This window comes from Peromyscus eremicus, chromosome 16_21 (assembly GCF_949786415.1).
Source record: "Peromyscus eremicus chromosome 16_21, PerEre_H2_v1, whole genome shotgun sequence".
NCBI lineage: Eukaryota > Metazoa > Chordata > Mammalia > Rodentia > Cricetidae > Peromyscus > Peromyscus eremicus.
The window spans coordinates 66,123,744-66,143,725 of record NC_081432.1 but is presented as its reverse complement, the minus strand read 5'-3'; the positions used below and the strand labels follow the sequence as shown (position 1 = coordinate 66,143,725).

Sequence of the window (19,982 nt, the reverse complement as noted above, 5' to 3'; positions counted from 1 at the left end):
GTATCCTGGACACCTCAAGCTGCTCAGAACAAGAGCTCTGCCCTGAAAGTGTCCCAGACACCTGGAGCTGTGTAGTACAGCTCTGATGGCTGAACTGGAGACATTTCAGCCCTGGAGGGTGAGGTATCCTGGACACCTCGAGCTGCTCAGAACAGCAGCTCTACCCTGAAGGTGTCCCGGACACCTAGAGCTGTTTAGCACAGCTCTGACAGCTGGGACTGCAAAGAAACAGCTCAACCCTGGAAGGAAATTTTTCTGACTTCTCAGGAGAGTCAAGCCTGGAACTGCTTCAGCAGGGAAGGGTATCCTGACTCTTCAGGAAAGTCAAAGTATACCTGGTGTGATGGGGGATGGTCTCCCTGCAGGACATAGCAATCCTGCTCCTCTCCTGGAGAGCCTCTACAATTGAGCTTTGCTCAGCCCCCACTTAAGGTGGCTTCCTAGCAGAGCTCTGCTTTTCTGGCCTAAGATGTTCCATCTTTTGCTTCACTCTGCAAAAGGGAAAACCCCTGCAGAAATGTAGCAATCTCCTCCAGCTCTGGAGAAAAGCGTTACTTATAGTTCCCTCTGTCCACTGAGGGACGTCTTAGCAAAGATCTTCTGTTCAGCTCCTCCTTGCCCTGCTCTTTGGGCTCTCTCTCTCTTGTCTTGTCCACTGGGGGACGTCTCAGCAAGGATCTTCTCTACGCCAGTGAATGAAGATCTTCACACCCAAAAAACTCTTTTGAGGAAGAGGTTTATTTGGGAAGGAGGAGTCCAGGAGAGTAGCTGCCTCTACCAGGGTGGAGAGAACATTCTTCCTTTCTAACTGACTAGTCAGGATGGTTTACACAGGAAGTCTAGGGGGTGGAGTCAACCCCGGGCCCAGGGTTATACTATCTTGCTCTGTGATTGGTTGGTTTCACAAGTCAGTTGGACGGGGCAGAGATGGCTCTGATAGGAGCTAAACTGTATTTCTCTCACTGGCCTTATCTGAGCCATTCTTCCCTAATTCTGGGCTCCAGGGTCAGGGTGAGTTTCTTTAGCCAGCCCCTTTTCCCTACACTTCTCCTTCTTCTATCCCTATTATTCTTAGGTTTGGCCTTTTCATGGTGTCCCAGATTTCCTGGACATTTTGTGTTACTTTTTTGGCATTGGTGTTTTCTTTGACTGATGAATCTATTTCCTCTATTGTGTCCTCTACACCAGAGATCCTCTCTTTCATCTCTTGTATTCTGTTGGTTATGCTTGCATCTGTGTTTCTTGTTTGTTTACTCTGATTTTCTATTTCCATCATTCCCTCTGTTTGTGTCTTCTTCATTGTTTCTATTTCACTTTTCAGGTCTTGAACTGTTTCCTTCACATGTTTAATTGCTTTTTTATGGTTTTCTTGGCTTTCTTTAAGGGATTTATTGATTTCTTCCAATTTTTTGTTTGTCTTTTCCTCAATTTCTTTAAGGGAATTTTTCATTTCCTCTTTAAAGACCTTTAGCATCTTCATGAAGTTATTTTTAAGGTCACTTTCTTCTGCTTCTTCTACATTGTGATGTTCAGGTCTTGCTGTTGTAGAAGGGCTAGGCTCTGGTGATGCCATGTTGTTGTGTATAGTTTTGCACTGGTGTCTACCCATCTCTTCCTCCAATAGGTGCAAGAGTTGCCTGTGTCTGAGTGACCTTCTGTTGGTCCAATCTGTGCTTGCTGTGTCTATGTCTCAGGGAGCCCCTATGAGGGACACATGGATCACCTTGGGAAGGGGAAATAGAGGTTTCCATGAGTAAACTGGAGATGATGGGAGCAATAGAGGGAAAGGGATGAGGGATAAGAACATAAGGGAACAAGATGCTTGAGCTGGGGGAGGGACAGAGTGGGAGAGCAATGAAAGAGATACCATGATAAAGGGAGACATCACAGGCATAGGGAGAAACCTGGTACTAGGGAGGTTTCCAGGAATTCACAAGGATGACCCCAGATTAGACTACTAGCAATAGTGGTGAGGGTGCCTGAACTGGCCTACTGGTAATCAGATTGGTGAATATCCTAAATGGGATCTGTTATTGGTATGTAAAATAAATTATTTTTTTAAAGTTAGGAACAAGACAGGGCTGTCTACTATCCCTATTCCTTTTCCATATAGTCCTTGAACCACTGTCTAAATCAGTAAGACAAAAGAAGGAAATTAAAGGCATAGAAATAGGAAAAGTCAGATTATCCTTATTTAATAGATGATATAATATTACACAAAAATTATCCCTTTATTATTCAATATCAAGTGGTCAGTCCTAAACCCCTAAACACACATATACAAATAAGCAACACTAAATGGACTCAGTAGGATTCCATTGAAGACTCAATTAAAGAAACAGTCATGATATTCAATGACAATGAGGGGACATGGGAGGAGTTGGCGGTGGGAGAAATGGAAATGATACACATTCCACTATGAAATACAATACTCATGTAAAATTCTCAAAAAAATCAAATTTAACAACAAAAAATAAAACACTAGAACACAGTGCCCATGAGCACTGCATCCCCATGTTCAGACCTGTGATGGTGTTTCTCATCCTATGAGGACCTGTGTACAAGTTTCTAGGTCAAAACTCCTGGTGCACTTTCTTCCTGGTCCCTTTTTCGAGATTAAGCAACTACAAGGTCTAAAAAGATCCACATAGAATTACACTTGTTTGAGGTTTTGCTGACTTACTGAATAATTTCATTTCTTTATTGAAACAACTCCTTATATTTAGCAGTATTAGTGCTGCCTAGATGTAATCTTGAACCCCTGCCCCCCTCAAAACAATTAGATGTGAAGTTTTGGCCCATATTCACCCACACCTTAAGATTGTCTTGCTGTTTTCAGGCCATGTAGCTTTTGAAGGTGGTGCTTATCTAAGTGGAAGATACTGTTGCTGGCAGATCATCCTGTTCTATACATTTCTGCTCTGCTCCTATGGCTCTTTCTTGTCTTTCTCCAAGCTTTGCTTCTTACTCACCATCCTATTTTATCCCTCTTATCCAAGATTCATCATTTCTCTCTTCCCATCTCATTCTAGCTACACATAATTAATTTTACACAAAAGGAATCTCATTCCATGTATCCTGGGAGAAATATATGAAAAAATTCCATGATACATTGTACCATGTTGAAGTGGGGATATGTCAGACCTCAAAGCCAAGTAGGCCTTTCAGGGATGTCAGTGATATGCACTGAATGCTTCCATTGATCAGTTTTAACCAGATAATCTTCATGATGTCTAGCTGAGATACAGACTATGTATTTTTTAAAAGGACTTCCTTCTTCTCAGATTGGAAACACCAACTCTGGGTCATGGTGGGATGATAGTATCAACAATGAGTCATGCTGGTTTAGCATCACAAAGCTACAGAGTGGGACACTTCACGAGTAGAGTTGGCCAGTTTCTTGGTAGATGCTATTGTTTTTTTTACATTTTTTCCAACTTTTTATTTTATATACTATTACTTTCCCCAAAATATACAAAATCCCTGTTTCTGAGAATTTTTTTTTATTTAAGAATTTTTTTTCTTCATTTTACATAGATCCCTTTCTCATCCCTCCTCCTGCTTCCCCCCAGCCTTCCCCTCCCCCCAACCACCTCCCCATCCCCTCCTCTGAAAGGGTAAGGCCTCCCATGGGGAGTCAGCAAAGCCTGGTACATTCAGTTGAGGCAGGACCAAGCCCCTTCCTACTGCATCAAGGCTGAGCAAGGTGTCCTACCATAGATAATAGGCTCCAAAAAGATAGATCCTGATCCCACTGCCAGGGGCTCATCAAACAGACCAAGCTACACAACTGTCTCCCATATGCAGAGGTCCTAGTCTGGTCCCATGCAGGCTCCACAGTCTACAGTTTGTGAGTTCCCATGAGCTTGGCTCAGTTGTCTCTGTAGATTTGCCCATCATGATCTTGCTCATATAATTCCTCTTCCCTCCCTGTGACTGGACTCCCAAAGTCTGGTGCTTGGCTGTGGATCTCTGAGATGCTATTCTATGTACGTTTGAGGAATGGAAATTCTGAAGTCCAAATAGGCTTCTTTCTCTACTCTGGCATTTTCAATAAACCCAGTAATTCAGGGCCTCAAAATAAGTTCATCCATATATTCATCAATTTGCCATTTTTATGAAATTTTTATCCTTATGAGATAGAAAGCAGGAGGAAACAACAACAAAACAGAATGTTCATAAAGTAGAAGAAAAACAATTTTATAAGAAAATATTTCCATTTTATATTTTTCTGGGGTCAATGTAAACAATAGTGAATTAACACTTTTAAAATTATTCACAGGCCACTTGCCAGTGCTGTGCTAACTATGTAAATGTGGAGGCTGCCCTGTTCTGGCCACAGATCGATCAGTGTGCTCTATAGAGTAAATATGTCAGTAAGTACCTTTTGCCACCATCGGAAGGATCTTCTACAACTGCTAAATCCATGAGATCAATGCCTTGCATTGCAGACATGCACTCCTATGTTCAGGAAAAAAACAGAAGAATGCAGAGCAGCTGACATGAGTATAATGGGTCTTGATGTTGGTCACATGGGTCTGTGGTTCAGAAGTAGAGGGAAAATAGAAGGAAATGAAACATTTATTGAGTAGCTACTAAAGAAGTAATTGTCCTTAATTATCCAATTTAATTTACATGAATTAGGTATCTTTGAAGTGTCTGCGAAGATGCCTCCATTTTTCAAAACAGCAAAGAATGGAGCTGGAGCAATGGCTTAGCAGATAAGAGTACATACTGCTCTTGGAGAAGATGGGGATTGGTACTCAGATCCACACTGGGTGGTTCACATTGCCTGTAACTATAGCTGCAGAGGGTCTGATGCTCTTTACCAGAATCTGAACACCCATATTCACATTCACATTCACATACACACACACACACACACACACACACACACAATTAAAAATAAAAATAATCTTGAAAATATCAGATGACAATTAGGTAAAAAAGATAAAAACAAGGATCATGCATTTGGGTGACATCACATGTGGAGACACCAGCCTCTTCTTCCATGTAATATTAGCATATTTAATACTCTAGAGGGTTTTGAGAATTGGCCATCTTTTTTTTAGAGTGAATAAGAAACAAAAGAGATTTTTTTGTGTATTGAAAAATCCCTCTCTCCATATACCATCAAAGATAAAGCTATGTCGACAACCTTGGCTTCCAAGCCTTGTTTTAGAATCATAAAAAGATTTGAGAGTCACTGGCAATCCTGGGGGTGATTGAAATTGGGAGAAAAGAAGAGAGTTAGAGACAGAAGGAAGGAAGTCAGATGGAGAGAGAGGAATAGGAGAAACTAGCTGTAGATGTGGATCTGATGGAAACGGATCCAGTGGGCTTGTAGAAACTGGAAAAAGATAGATTATGGAAGTGATTTACAGAGCAGAAAGGGCGGTCAGGACACAAGCACTTGGAAATATGATGAGAAACATTATAAAAAAGATTTAATTGCATTGTAAGTTTATAGCCATACATCTCAGGTCTGGGGATTTATTCAGGTGGATTGGTTTTCTTTATCAATACCAATTCCTCCCATACTTCTGTGGGGACAATGATACTGTACCTCTATCTCTGAATATTGCCTATCTTTCTTACTGGTCAATCTCATTTTTATCCTTGAATATTTCATATCCTTGACTCTAATTACATATAGGTAAAAGAAATAAGGAACAATTAAGTTTGCATTAAGAATTAGAAGACAAGTCGGGCGGTGGTGGTGCACGCCTTTAATCCCAGCACTCGGGAGGCAGAGGCAGGCGAATCTCTGTGAGTTCGAGGCCAGCCTGGGCTACCAAGTGAGTTCCAGGAAAGGCGCAAAGCTACACAGAGAAACCCTGTCTCGGAAAACCAAAAAAAAAAAAAAAAAAAAAAAAAAAAGAATTAGAAGACATGCAAAACCCTATTCTAAATCAGAATTTAGAGTGAGCTGACTATGAATCCTTTGCTGAATTGGAATAGCTACAGTTAGCCTCAGTGAAAGAGTCATCATGGATGAACGTTATTTTAATTTGTCTTGCTGTTATTTTCTTTTTTATTGTTATATAATACTAGAGATGGAACTATTAACAAATAGTCTACCACTGAACCACATACCCAACCCTTGAAAGTCATTCTAAGAAGAACAAAGAAAATGTTGCCTATCGACATTATTCTACGATCATGCAAGAAATAGGAAATTTTTTTTTACAGGAACATTATTGAATCACATCAAGTCTTCACTCCCTTTCTACATTAACCATAGTTGATTATGGTAGGAAATACATAAAACCACAGAGATCTGTGTCCCTAGCTCTCATTGTGAGTCTTTGGTCTCTTATCCCCAAGCTTTAGCTGAAAGAAGTTCTATTCATGTCAGTCATGGCCCAGAGGTATAGAGAATACCTTCTTCTACTCGGTCCTCACTGTTAGGGTATAAGTTTTAGCCACTATACAGCAGCTGAGGGAGTAACACTGGACACTAACTGCTCCTTTTGTATCTTACTCACAGAGATCTGTCCTGAGCACAATACCCACAAGCAGAGCAGAAGCAACCACTCTGTAAGAAACTGGCCACTCTCCATGCCTGCCTTCATGAGCAATAGTATGCTTCTTAGTGAAGAATCAGCCATCTGCAGCCAAGACCTCCACAGCTCTCCACAAGGTGACTGGGCTTATTTTGAACACAAGAAAGTTCCAGTTTAAGGATGTTCTTAAAAATACTGGAGATTTTATAATAGGACAATACACACAGTCTAGTAGCTTCACGCTAATAGCAAATAAACTAGTAAACTACAGAGAGGTAAACAGACAGTACCATGGTGGGAGTGCCAAGAGGATCTGAACAACCCTCAAAGATAGGCCACAGAAAATAATCTTTCTAAAGAGCCCTAACTTCATCAACAAGACAAAGGGATAAGATATGCCCAAGGGCCTTATTTAAAACAATATCACCCAAAGCTAGCAATCAGTAGGCACTAGCAGGTAATTGTAGTACAGATACAAGCAGACAAACCAGAAGCTTAACAGAGAAATCAGGAAGAGATGATGGTCAAGGAGAGCCTAGCTGAGACCAGTCATCCCTGCAGGTAGCAGAGTGAAGGGCAGAATCCGGGTGACCTTTTGAGAAGCAATTCTTACTTAGGCTACATTCTGTACTAGGATGGACTTTATAAATTCAGTTCCTCTCTTACTTAACAAGGGAACTAAAGGTCAGACACAATAATAATGTCTAGATCAGGGCAATCGGGAGCCAGAATATCTACAATGTTATCTACAATGTCTACTTTACATTGAAAAGAGGCATAAAAAAATAGAGCTAGAAGTCAAATATATATGTGTGCGTGTGTGTCAATAAAAATGGCTTTTGTGTTATATTTAAGGGACAAAACCATCAAAGTAGCCAGATAATCATATTCAAAAAACTAAAGGAAATCACACTAAAAGAACAAAAGACAGACATACCTGATTATTCCTTGATGAAATGTGAACATATAAATGTCAACCAATAAAGAGAGAGAAATAATTTCCCATATACGGTAGAATGGAATTGGAATAGTTAAAATAATAGTAAAAATAATCAAAATGGCTCAATTGTAGATTGGAGCTGGGCTAAGAAGGCATTAGAGACCCTCAAACCAAATCAACAGAATTACTTAACCTGAGGAACACAGAGGATGAAGAGCCTAAAAATGGATATCTCCAAGAGAAGTATGATCACTACTAAATGTGCTAGTATAGCAGGTATTATAGGACAGAACAGGAATGAAACTGAGACATAAAGACTGAAATTTCCCAAATTCCATTTTAAAAAAAGTTAATCTTCACATCCACTAAGTTAAAGAAACCCCAAGTAGGTAGACACACACACACACACACACACACACACACACACACACACACACACACAACCTCCACAACTATACATACCATATTTAAAACTGTAAAGCCAAAAATAAAAAGACTCTCTTGAGCAGAATTGGAGAAAAATGTCATGTGAAATTGAAACCCAAAGACAGATGTCTGACCTCCTCTCTATCTGAATCAATGGATGTCAAAAGGCAAATGAAACTTCTGACAATAAAAACCAACACAGCAAAATGGCCTTTAAAGAGCAACAATGAACATGAATGAACACATATCATAGAAACAATTTCTATCAAGCTCATTTTACATTAAATACTAAAGAGTGTATGCCTGTAGGATTCTACCACTTGGAAAGCTGAGGTGGGAAGATCATGAAGGTGAAGTGAGTCTGGCCTATACAGCAAGTTCCAGGGTAGCTTGAGCTATGTAGTAAGACCTTCTCTCAAGGAAAACATGGCTGGAGAGATGGCTTGGAAGGTAAAGGCACCTGCCATCAAACCTGATAACTGAGTTCAAACCCCAGTACTCACATGGTAGGAAAGAACCAACTCACACAAGTTGTTCTCTGACCTCCTCATGCATCCCATGGCATACAGGCCAACACACACACACACACACACACACACACACACACACACACACACACACGCACAGGCCAAACAAAAAAAAGTATTAGAGTAATGAAAAGAAAGAAACACAAAAGAAATTTCTACAGGATGAAAACAAATGACCTCAAGTATTAATTCATACACATTTCAAAAACAAGAGTGGAAGTATGGAGAAGTGCATGCCTTCAGTCAGTGTGTATATAATTGTACTAGAAGGTAGGTCTATTGGAGGAAGAAAATGGCACCAGATGATAGCTACTGTTACAGGAAAAATGAACAGACAAGGAGAGCTAAATGAGAAGCTTTATGTAACATTCTTTAGATATAGACTTGTTCTCCTTTCTCTTCTAAGCTTTTCAAAAATGTAATTATAAAATGCATTGGCTTGCAGTGTATGATGATACAGTATGCACAATGAGCACAAAAAAGAGAAAGGGAATGAAGCTATACAGGGGTAAAGTTTCTGTATTTCACTGAAACCATGTAGGCTGAAATCTAAATAGATCCAAATAATGAAACAGAACTAAAATCCAAAAACTAATTCTCCTAAGCAACCTCTCATGCAACCCTCCTACATAACCTCCTATGCAACCCTCCTACATAACCTCCTATGCAACCCTCCTACATAGCCCTCCTAAACAACACGTCTAAGGAACCCTCCTATCTAGCCATCCTACGAAGCCCTCCTGTGTAACTGTCCTAGGCAACCCTACTCTGTAACTCTTGTAGGCAAGCCTTCCATAAAGCCCTCCCAGGCAATCCTTCTTTTTTTTCCGTTATCCCTCTTTTTTAAAATTTTATAATTAATTTAATTTTACACATCAGCTACAGATTCCCCTGTCCTCCCTCCTCCTTCCCCCTCCCCCCAGTCCACCCCCCTTTCCCACCTCTTCCAAGGCAAGGACTCCCCTGGGGATCCAGCTCAGCCTGGTAGATTCAGTTGAGGCAGGTCCAGTCCTCTCCTCCCTTCACCTACGCTGAGCAAAGTGTCTCAGCATAGACCCTAGGTTCCAAAAAGCCAGCTCATGCACTAAGGACAGATCCCAGTCCTACTGCCTGGGGGCCTACTAAATAGTTCAAGCTAGTCGACTGTCTCACTTATCCAGAGGGCCTGATCCAGTTCCATGGAGGCTCCTCAGCTATTGGTTCATAGTTCATGTGTTTCCACTAGTTTGGCTATTTGTCCCTGTGCTTTTCCCAATCATGGTCTCAATATCTCTTGCTCATATAATCCCTCCTCTCTCTTGCCGATTGGACTCCCAGAGCTCCACTTGGGGCCTGGCCATGGATCTCTGCATCTGCTTCCATCAGTCATTAGATGAGAGTTCTACCATGACAGTTAGGGTATTTGGCCATCCGATCACCAGAGTAGGTCAGTTCGGGCTTTCTCTTGACCATTGCCAGTAGTCTATTGTGGAGTTATCTTTGTGGATTCTTGGGGACCTCTCTAGCACTTTGCTTCTTCCTATTCCCATGGAGTCTTCATTTATCATGGTATCTTTTACCTTGTTCTCCCTCTCTGTTCTTGATCCAGCTAGGATCTCCCGCTCCCCTAAGCTCTTTTTCCCCCGACCCTTGCCAGGCAATCCTTCTATGTAATCCATGCAGGCAAGCTTCCTCTGCAGCCCTCCTGGGTACCCCTCCTTTATAGCCCTTGTAGGCAAGCCTTCCACATAGCACTCTAGGCAACCCTCCTTTGTAACCCTTATAGGCAATCCTCCTGTGGAATCTTAACCCTCACACAGCTCATGCAGCCCTCCTATGAAATGTTGTAGTAGGACAGGCCCATAGGGTCGAGGAAATTGGCTCAGACCAGTAGCCAAGGCATGCATATAATGTAATCTTTAAGAGCCAACCTGGAGTTTGACTGAAGGCCTAGTAACAGTCGCTGTCAGAGTTTCTGATCATGCCCAGTCTGCCTGAGGACCTAGCAACAATCAATGTCAGAGTTCCTGATCGTGCCTAGCCAATGAGGGAAAACCACACAGACTGGGCACTGGAAGAAGGGTATATAAGGCCTTCCTTGTTGTTGAATAAATGAGTTTGTTATTTACTTTCAACAGATTCCAGTGTCTGAGTCGTTGATGCTATGCCTTCTCGTCCCCTCCCCCAAGGGAGCCCTTAGAATCCAAGCAACAATCTTCCTGTGGAATCTTACTTGGCAACCCTCTGTGAAGTAGTTTCCCCCAAGACTAACATATTCTATCTCAGAGGAAAGGTCACTGAAATAAGATATTTTAAAATAGGATGGTTTCAGGGATGTGAAACCTGATGGGAAGGTGAAACATTCCAACCATCAGGAAAGTTCTTTAAATTCAGGAAGTAAACAACTCAAAATAATTTCAAGAAGTCTTTGAAACTGACCCTTTTCACCAGGCCTCTCCCTCTCCAAGAGTATATAAACATGTTAAGACTGCTGGGAGACACCCCAGTCAAGATGAGCTATCTAGAAAAGGCTCAAGCTAGCAGAGCAGCCTGGAAGAAGGAGAAAAAAACAGGACCGCCTAGAATAAACAAAGACCAGATGATCTAATTGGAAGACTCAGACCAACTGAGCCACCTGCCAAGGACACATTCCAACCTGCTTAGCTGTCTTTAGGTTGTACAATGCACTACAGCTGTCCAGCTTTTGGGAGTTGTCACTCATGCTGGGTTGACTTTCAGTAAGACAGCTGCCTGTGAACCTTCTGCTTCTTTATGTAACCATTCATCCATATTTCTGTTGTAACAGATCCCCAGACCTTAGTACAACTGACACCATGATGTAAGTGCTGTTCAGGCCTTGGAACCCAGCACAGAGGCAGCAACACCTGTCGAAAGGAGAACAAAGACATGATCCATCAAAATCCATAGTTCTGGGAAAGTCCTTAAGTGTACTAACCTTCCGTTTTAGTTCCACTTCTGGCTAACTTTTCTTACTCACAGAGATGTTTCAACCCAGGATGTGGTTCTGTGCTTAAAAGTTCCCCTGAGAAAGGTTCAGGGCTGCACTGAGGTAGGTGCCAGCTGGCTAATAAAAGCTTTCTATTGGCTTGAACGTGTGTCCAAGTGGTCTTGGCTGGTGGATACCTCATAACTCTGTAAGTAACACCATTAAAAACAAAAACAGAAACAAAAGCCCTCATTGGTTCATCAAGTTGGACTTTGGTCTGTTGTCAGTTGCCTGTCTGGGGTGAGTAGGTATTTGTTCTTGTCTCCCTGGGGAAGTACAGCACACAACAAATTCCTGAGTGACTCCCATATTTATGCCCACCAGTTTCTGAAGGCTGACAGTTCAATGGGGAAGAAAGTCTATCAATAAATCCTCTGTGTAACCCTCCTAAGTAAGGCCATGGGTTCTTCCTGAGATGCTGACATCTCAATAGGGAAAGTAAAATACTTACAACAATCAGTGCTGAGACTCCTGGATACTTAGACACAAAACTCTAAGTTAAGTTGGGCCCATTGTAAGAGCTAAAGCCATACAACTCAAGAAAACAAAAGAAAAGGGAAGGGGAGATACCTCTGTTATTTACATACTTGCTTTGTGAGCATGAAGATCTGAGTTTGAAATAGAGCCCCTGTGTGTGCATGTGTGTGTGTGTGTGTGTGTGTGTGTGTGTGTGTGTGTGTGTATGTGTGTGTGTATAAGTCAGGCATGGTGGTTCAATGCTAGTAATATCAGTACTGGGGAGGCAGAAACTGGCAGCTCTTTGAGCTCCCTTGCTAGCAGATTAGTCCACATGGTGATCTTCAAGCCAATGAGAGACTGAGTCCCAAAAGACAAAAGAATAGACAGCAACTGAGGAAAGGTGCCCGAGCTTGACCTCTGACCTCCATATGCACAGACACACACACAGTCATGCACACACACACCCCAACACACACGTGCACTTATGAACACATGTAAACACATACATACAAATAAATAAAATGAATGAAGGAATAAGTTTTAGTTATGTGTATATTAGATAAAGACTTCGTGATATAATATTAAAAACGAAGGTGGCTAAGCACAACAGATAAATTGGATTTAATCAAAATTGAAATCTTTCATAGCCAGGTATGGTCACACACACCTGTATTTGCAGCATTCAGAAGGCCAAAGCAGGAGTGTTGTTTGAATCTTAGATGGTCTTTCAATAAAAAACCCAGTACCAGATATTGGGGTAAAAGCTGAAAGATCAGAGAAGCAGAGCAAGCCACAGCCACCAACTATTACCTCACCAACTCCATAAATCCTCTGACTGAAATCTTCCGAGTCTTCACCCGAAAGAACTGCCTTAGATCCTGTTTTATCACACTTTATATAACTTCCTCTACCCTGCCATCACTTCCTGGGATTAAAGGTATGTATGCTTCCCAGTAATGGGATTACGGGTGTGTGCCACCACTATCTGGCCTTTATGTCAAATCTAGTGGCTGGCTCTGTCCTCTGATTCTCAGGCAAGTTTATAAGGGTACACAATATATCACCATACAAGAGGATTGACACAAGTGTGAATCCAGTCTGGTGTACAAAGTGAGTAAAAAGCCAACAACAGCTTACACTTCCAGGAGCACAATCAAAAACATGCAAAGAAGCCAGCCACAGTGACAAACAGGATAAACCCAGCACTCAGGATCCCAAGACAGGAGAATTATAAACTCTAGGCCAGCCTGAGCTATATAGCCTGATACTATTTTTTTTGTTTGGTTGTTTTTTTTGTTTTTGTTTTTTTTTTTTTTTGTTTTTAAAAAGAACATCTGTAAAGACACAAGACATAATTAGAAGAAATATTTAAAATCAAACATCTGGTAAGATAAAACATATTATAAAGGACACTCACAACTCAATAGGAAAGAAACAAACAACCCTTCATTTTGAACATGTAGTCCTCCTGCCTCAGCCTCCTGAGTGCTGGGATTACAGGTGTGAGACACCATATAAATGCAATTTTTAAAAAGGAATAATGGTTATGAACATACATTTCTCAAAGACAATCTAAGAAATACAAATCAAAACCCAATGGCATGCTCCTTCACAGCCATTGGGATGGATAATACAAATGTTGATGGTGATATGAAGGAATTGGAACATCTGTGCATTTCATTTGAACACCTAGGTACATACCTAAGAGAAATGAAAACATGTCCACACCTGAATGTGATTATTTATAGGATTATTGATAACAAACAAATATAGAATCCACCCAAGTGTAAATTAATGAATAAACAGAGAACAAAATGTGGTACAGATTTAAACTGAGTATTTTGCAGCAGTAGAAAGAAATAGAATTGGAAGCATACTTCAGTAGATGAGAACATTTGATGCCTAGCATACATAAAATCTTGGGTTTGATCTTTGACACTACAAAAAATAAAATAATATGATACAACATGATCAGATACCCATACATCTGCTTCAAGATAGTTTCTTCTTATAATTAAGTGAAGGGAGGTAGAGATGATAAAGGTGCATTGTATGAAGTTCTCTAAGAATTACTACAATGTTATATTATTACTTGTTTCAGGGTCCTGTGCTGTTGTTTCCTTTGGGGGAGGGGGCAAGTAGGCACAGAGCCAACAATACAGACTCTGGGAGGATATTGACACAACAAGCTCAGTTTATTCAGGAAGAGTCAAGCCTTATATACCCTCTACCCTGCCCTGGGGGAAGGTCTGATGAATATGCATCTGCAGGTGTGATATGGCTGCCTTTCATTGGTCCGGGTCATCTCAGATCATGTCTCAGTTGCTGTTGCTAGTGCCCTTAGGCGGACCCAGGTTGGCTCTCAGGAACCTTATTACTAGTTTGGGCCAGCTGGCCCTCAAGCCTGTTAGGAATGAGTCATTCCACAATTACTTATTATTATTTTTTGAGGTTATAATTCTTCCTTCCCTTTCCTCCCCCCAAACCCTCCCGCATACCCATCCTTGCTCTATTCAATGGACAAATTAACCTAGGAGTGTGGTGATTTAAATACTACCATTGTTAATAATAAAGGTATCTGGAGAATGTAATTTGAGTAGGTGTCCAAGTAGGCTTGCTGTATCTTTACCTCTAAAATTATCAGCAATTACTAGTAAAAGAAGTATACTACCTATTTCTATGTAACAAATCTCCAAGCATGGAGTATCAAAACAATGCTGTATAACTTCTGATAGTTCTGTGGATTGACTGCACACTTTTGATAGTTTTGTAGGTTGACTGGACAGTTCCAATGGCCCCGTGGCTCATGCATATAGTTCTGTTCATTCTGTGGTGCAACTAGAAAGCTCTGGTGGTTCCATGGGTCTACCACAAAGTTCCAATAGATCAGTAGGTTGGGTGAGCAGTTCTTCTGGGTGTCAGCTAGATAGTCTTGATAGTTCTTTGAGTTGACCATACAGTTCTTATGGTTGAATAGGTTTATCAAACAGTTATAATGGCTCTGTTACTAGGTTGACTGGATAGTTCTGATGGTTCTGTTGGTAGATCACTGAGTTCTAGGGGTAGGTTGACTGGCAGTTATGGTGGTTCTGTAAGTTGACTACACATTTCTGATAGTTTTGTGGGTTAGCTGGATAGTTCTCATAATTCTGTCACATAATTTATCACAGAATTTTGATGGTCCTGTGGGTTGACCATATAGTTCAGTGGTTCTGTGTATCTGTTAGACATCAAGCATTGTTTTAATTCACCTGTTATCTATGTTCATGTGGCAGGTGGACTGAATTGGATGACCCCCCGATTCCATGTGTCTGTAGCCATGGTCCCATTGTGATACTATAGCTGTCCCACATATGGCCTTACTCCGTGAAGTATTTTCCAGTCTCTCTCCTCTCTCTCTCTCTCTCTCTCTCTCTCTCTCTCTCTCTCTCTCTCTCTTTCCCTCTCTCTCTCCCTCTTCCCCCCTCTCTCTCTCTTTCTCTCTCTCCCCCTGACTAAAACAGTCTGAACTTAAATCCAGCATGACAACTAGATTCCAAGAAATAGAAAATGGAATTTTCTAGGCCTTTCAAGAGCTAGACCTGTGACTTGTATAATATCATCACCATTGCCCTTAACTGGTGTAAACAATGAGAGTGCAGATGTGGATCTAAGAGTAGGAAAATTGATTCCACCTATGATGAGAGACAGAGAAAGCAGATAAGAGAAAAGGAAGAATTGTGGTAGCCCATTTGGGGAGAAGGCCCAAAACAGACCTATATACCCAGTCACAGATAAAGCTGAAAATACAAATCTTCATGGCCCAGACACTGACTGCATGGCAAAGCATGAACAGAGCAGTTGCTGTCTATAGATAATTAGATTAATGAGAAGGAAGAATTCCTGATTCTTTCTTCTGAACTTCCTGTCCTGGGAATCTATCTAGCCCTGGTATGAATGAGTAAAGCGATACAGGAGACCCTAAGCCAGTGTTTCTCATGACCATATTATTAAAGAGTAGGTGGCTACATAACACCAGGAAGAAGCCATGTTCACCAAACAAAACATCAGGAGGTATGCTCATGACACACTTCCTGTTCCTCACTGGGGCTTGGGAAAAATGCAAGTATGTTGCTAGTCAAGACAAAGAAGGAAAAAATAAATATGTGGGATCTCATTTTTCATGATGGTACCAACTGTCTCCAACTCCATACAGAGTTATTGGTAATCTCTGCTTTTCTTCATAGAGGTGACTTAAGTTTAGATACATACTTGTGAAACCTAAAGATGATATACTGTAATGAAAAGTGAGAGGAGGACCCATATTTGGAGAGAAGCATATGAATTTCAGATGCAGAAAGTCCCCAGAGCCACTAGCCAGGTCAGGTTAGAATGCCAAGGCGGGTCCCTTTCTGCATTGGAGGATGGGGGATATGCACAATTCTATTACCTAATTGAGGAGACAAATTCAGGATCACTGTTGATGTTTGCTCCTAATGAATGCAGACAATAAGACAGGTTGCTTCCATTTAGATATACTAATGAATATGGTTTTAATTTTAATCCTTCTTCTCTCCAAAGCAATTGCATTTTACAACCTGGAAAAATGGTGGGAGTCTAGGAGCATCACAAATGGACTTTCTCCCTGGGGTAATTCACCTGAAGCAGAAATCTGCAGGCAAAGAATAAGTGAATAAACAGAAATTAAAACCACCACTTGGTGCCTACTAGAAAAGTCTTCTTGTCCTCATTTTGGAATCCCATTGGGCCTAGAACATTCTGTATTCTGAGTTGCTCTTTTTGTTTGTTAGTCCTGGCTTTGAGAGTTTTTTTTTTTTTTTTGAGTGTTGCTACAAGAACCATGAATTTGAAAGCATGTCAGGAAGAAATGGGATACAGAACTGTGTTGAATTGCTGTCTTACATTGGAGATTACAATAAAAGATAGGTTAAAGTTTAGTCCCAGGCTTTGTGGAGTGCAAATCCTGGATAAACTGAATGAGATACTCTCATTTAGACAAACATCAACTTACAAGTATAAAAGCAAGTACTGGGTCTTATCAGTAGCCAATATAATTTATGAATCTCAGAAAAAGCTTTTTTGATTTCATGAAAAATTGGCCTTTGTTGAAGGTGTAATCTTATTGAATACAGTATATGACTTGATCATTTCTTTATATTTCATGTAAAGATCAGTAAGACTTGTCTCATCATTGACACAAGTGCTTTGTATCAGAGAAAAAGATTTGTGGCTGATAAGAGGACATGCTGCTGTTCTTCCAGTGATGTCCTGCTGTTCTACCCAGGGGTAATGAAGACCAAACGCAAGTCACGCTCTCCGCTGCTTGCTCCCGCTCCACCACTGTTGGCTGAACCGATCAAATTCTCACAACAGTTGAGGGCTCTGGTGGGAACTGGAGAAAGGTGATTGAATATGATCAATATACGTTGTATACATATATAGAATTCTAAAAGAATAAAGAATATTATTTCAAGAAGAAAAGTGAATTCAAATTAATTCTTTCTACTGTGTGCCTGGCAAACACCCATGAGCCTTTACAATGCTTGGGCATCGCGTTCTCTGTACTGGGTCTCTAGCCCACTAATGCCACCTGTCTTTACAGGGCCTTCCTGATCGCTTCCTACCCTGAACTCCTGAAAGGACTAGTTTAATGGACTCTATCACCTGGGCTCCTGGCTTCAAGTTAGGCTCAGCCTATGAGGATGCCTGATAGGTTGTAAAGTAAGATGATGGGTAATAGGACAGACATAAGTCCTCCATCTTTCCTCCGACCTTATCTCTAGCTATGTGTCTCAACTGAAGATGCCTTTCCCTCCCCTGGGATCTTCCTTTTCCTTTAGAAAATTAAAGAGTGACAGCCCTTATTATCCCACACCCTGGATCAGGACTATTTCCTGTATTTCTTCTGTCCACACATGTGGAAAACAAAGTTCCTTCCTGAACCATTCTATTTTAACTATCCCTTCTGTTTGTATGGGACCCTGACTCATATATTCCCCCAATTCCCAAATTTAATCAGTCCTTCCTCTATCCTTCCAGTGCATTGAACTTAATATCAAACCCCACAGACTTATTGCATTATGCCTATGTAATGGTATTTAACAGTCTGACTCTCCTACTAGGCCAACAGGAGCAGGCCATCAAGTTGGACTCTGAGATCTCCAGTCCTTCCAAATTTGGATCTGATTAAATTTGCCTCTCTTCTTTCTCTTTTCCTTTGTTTCTGGCAATTGGACTCCAAAAGCATCCAATCAAGCAATGTTTAAGCTAATTTAAGTACAATGAGTCTTCCTTATACTGTACAATATTTATCAAAATTAAGTGACTTAGAAATATTATTTTAGTAAGGAAACAGTACAGTCTAGGAAGTATTAATTTCAGTCCATATAGTTAGATCTGCAAGAGATTCTATTCCTTTCTTTAAGTCATTTGTTAAGTTTAAAGAGACCTGAGTGCTCTCTTTCCCCCACCCCCTACCCCCCCTCTATGTATATATGTGTGTGTGTGTGTGTGTGTGTGTGTGCGCGCGCGCGCACACACGCGCGCGCGTGTGTATATTGAGATTGAATCTAAGGCATCATTAATGCTATAAACACTCTACCGTTGAGCTACAGCCCAGCCTTTGGCTGGATTTCATGCTCTGTTTCCATAGTTCTACACAATGGTATGGCTTTTCATTCAAGTATTGTGCTATTGTCCTTTGTCCTCTGAGTTCCTTCTGAGGCCTCTCCCATCACAGAAGCATCTGCTCCTTCTACACCAGATGGGTAGGGTTCTTCTATGAGGCTCCATTTACTCCCATAAGTCTCAATACACATAAGCCTTTTCCCTCTGAAGTCTTTCTTCATCAAGGATAGATGAAAACGTTACCCTAGTGCTCCCTTTTAAATCACTATCCACCTCCGTGTGTGTGTGTGTGTGTGTGTGTGTGTGTGTGTGTTTGCATATCAGATGTCTTGTCAATAGCTCTGTCCTCCTTCAGCTGTTTGCACTATCTGCTGTAATCCACTAGTGTCTTAAGAAGATTGACTGAAAGAAGACACAGAGAAATAGAACTTCAGCTTTGAGTCTATAGATAGAGGAATAAACTTGAAACAAACTTTGCTGGATGACTATCATTTCAAAAGATTATCTGACTGTGATGTCAAACATGGAGTTGTAGAGACAAGTAAGTGTCTGTGGAGAAGAATCAAACCATGGTTCAGGAACTCGTGAGAGTGGGGCTGGATTAAGAAGTAGCTGTGGGCAGAAGGAAGAAAGACAGCTAAGAGTGTTGGCTCTAACAGGAAAACAGTTCTTTCACAATCTTCTCAAGATCCTACAGGGAAAAAACTGACTCTCCTTTTACTAGACAAGGGTGTTGCTATTGAGGATCATGACTCATAAACCTGTCACTTCACACACAGTCAGCAACCCATCTTACTGTGAGCTTGTGTGCTTTTGTGTACCACTGAGGAAGACCTCTGCAACACTGCTTGGTGACTCTTACAATTCATCTGCTTCTAAGAGGACTGGTCCCTGGTCCCTAACATGCCTCCAGTTCCTCCTGTGACAACTATCCCGAAGTGGCCAAAGTAACTCTGCAGTTCCTTATATTATCTTTACTAGCCAAACACACAGATTTGCCAATTGGTTACTCAAATCACCTCCTCTTCATTTCCATGTTCAAGACTCCAGCAACTTAATGAGTGATTCTTTAACTTCAGTGTCTGTCTGAGTCACCTGGAGGGGTTATTCAAATATACAGATCTGAACCCCACCTCAAGGACCTCTGATGCAGCAGAACTCAAGGATGTCTCTTCTCAATCCTCAAGTGATTGTGGAGCTTCTATGTCCAGGTGTACAGGTCAAGTGATACCAGAGGGGAAGGGATGTGCCTACTCTCTCCTAAAGGCAAAGCCTTTCAATAATGAATTTGCCCTATTTGTCTATTCTCAGAAGATTACCTATTATCTTGTTGTGTACATTGATACAAGGTAGTTATTTGTGAGAATTTAAGAATTATATTAAATACAGTCACTTCCAGATCAAAAGATCAAGAATATCCAATAATGTGAATGATTTATTCAGTAAATACTTAATAGACACTTGCTTTCTGTGATAAATATTGTACAATCTACAAACATGAGACAAGACCT

General features: G+C 41.0%; 2 long non-coding RNA genes across 2 annotated transcripts; one reads left to right on the top strand and one right to left on the bottom strand.

Annotated features, from left to right (window-relative positions):
• Nucleotides 1-532: 532 nt before the first annotated feature.
• LOC131926567 (uncharacterized) lies at nt 533-10,563 on the bottom strand. The gene is made up of 3 exons (XR_009383516.1): nt 10,508-10,563; nt 4,385-4,538; nt 533-1,723 (listed from the first exon to the last, which is right to left on the bottom strand). It is a non-coding gene; the product is annotated as an uncharacterized LOC131926567 (long non-coding RNA).
• LOC131926568 (uncharacterized) lies at nt 918-6,787 on the top strand. Its single transcript, XR_009383517.1, has 3 exons — nt 918-1,011; nt 4,283-4,376; nt 6,491-6,787. It is a non-coding gene; the product is annotated as an uncharacterized LOC131926568 (long non-coding RNA).
• Nucleotides 10,564-19,982: the final 9,419 nt, after the last annotated feature.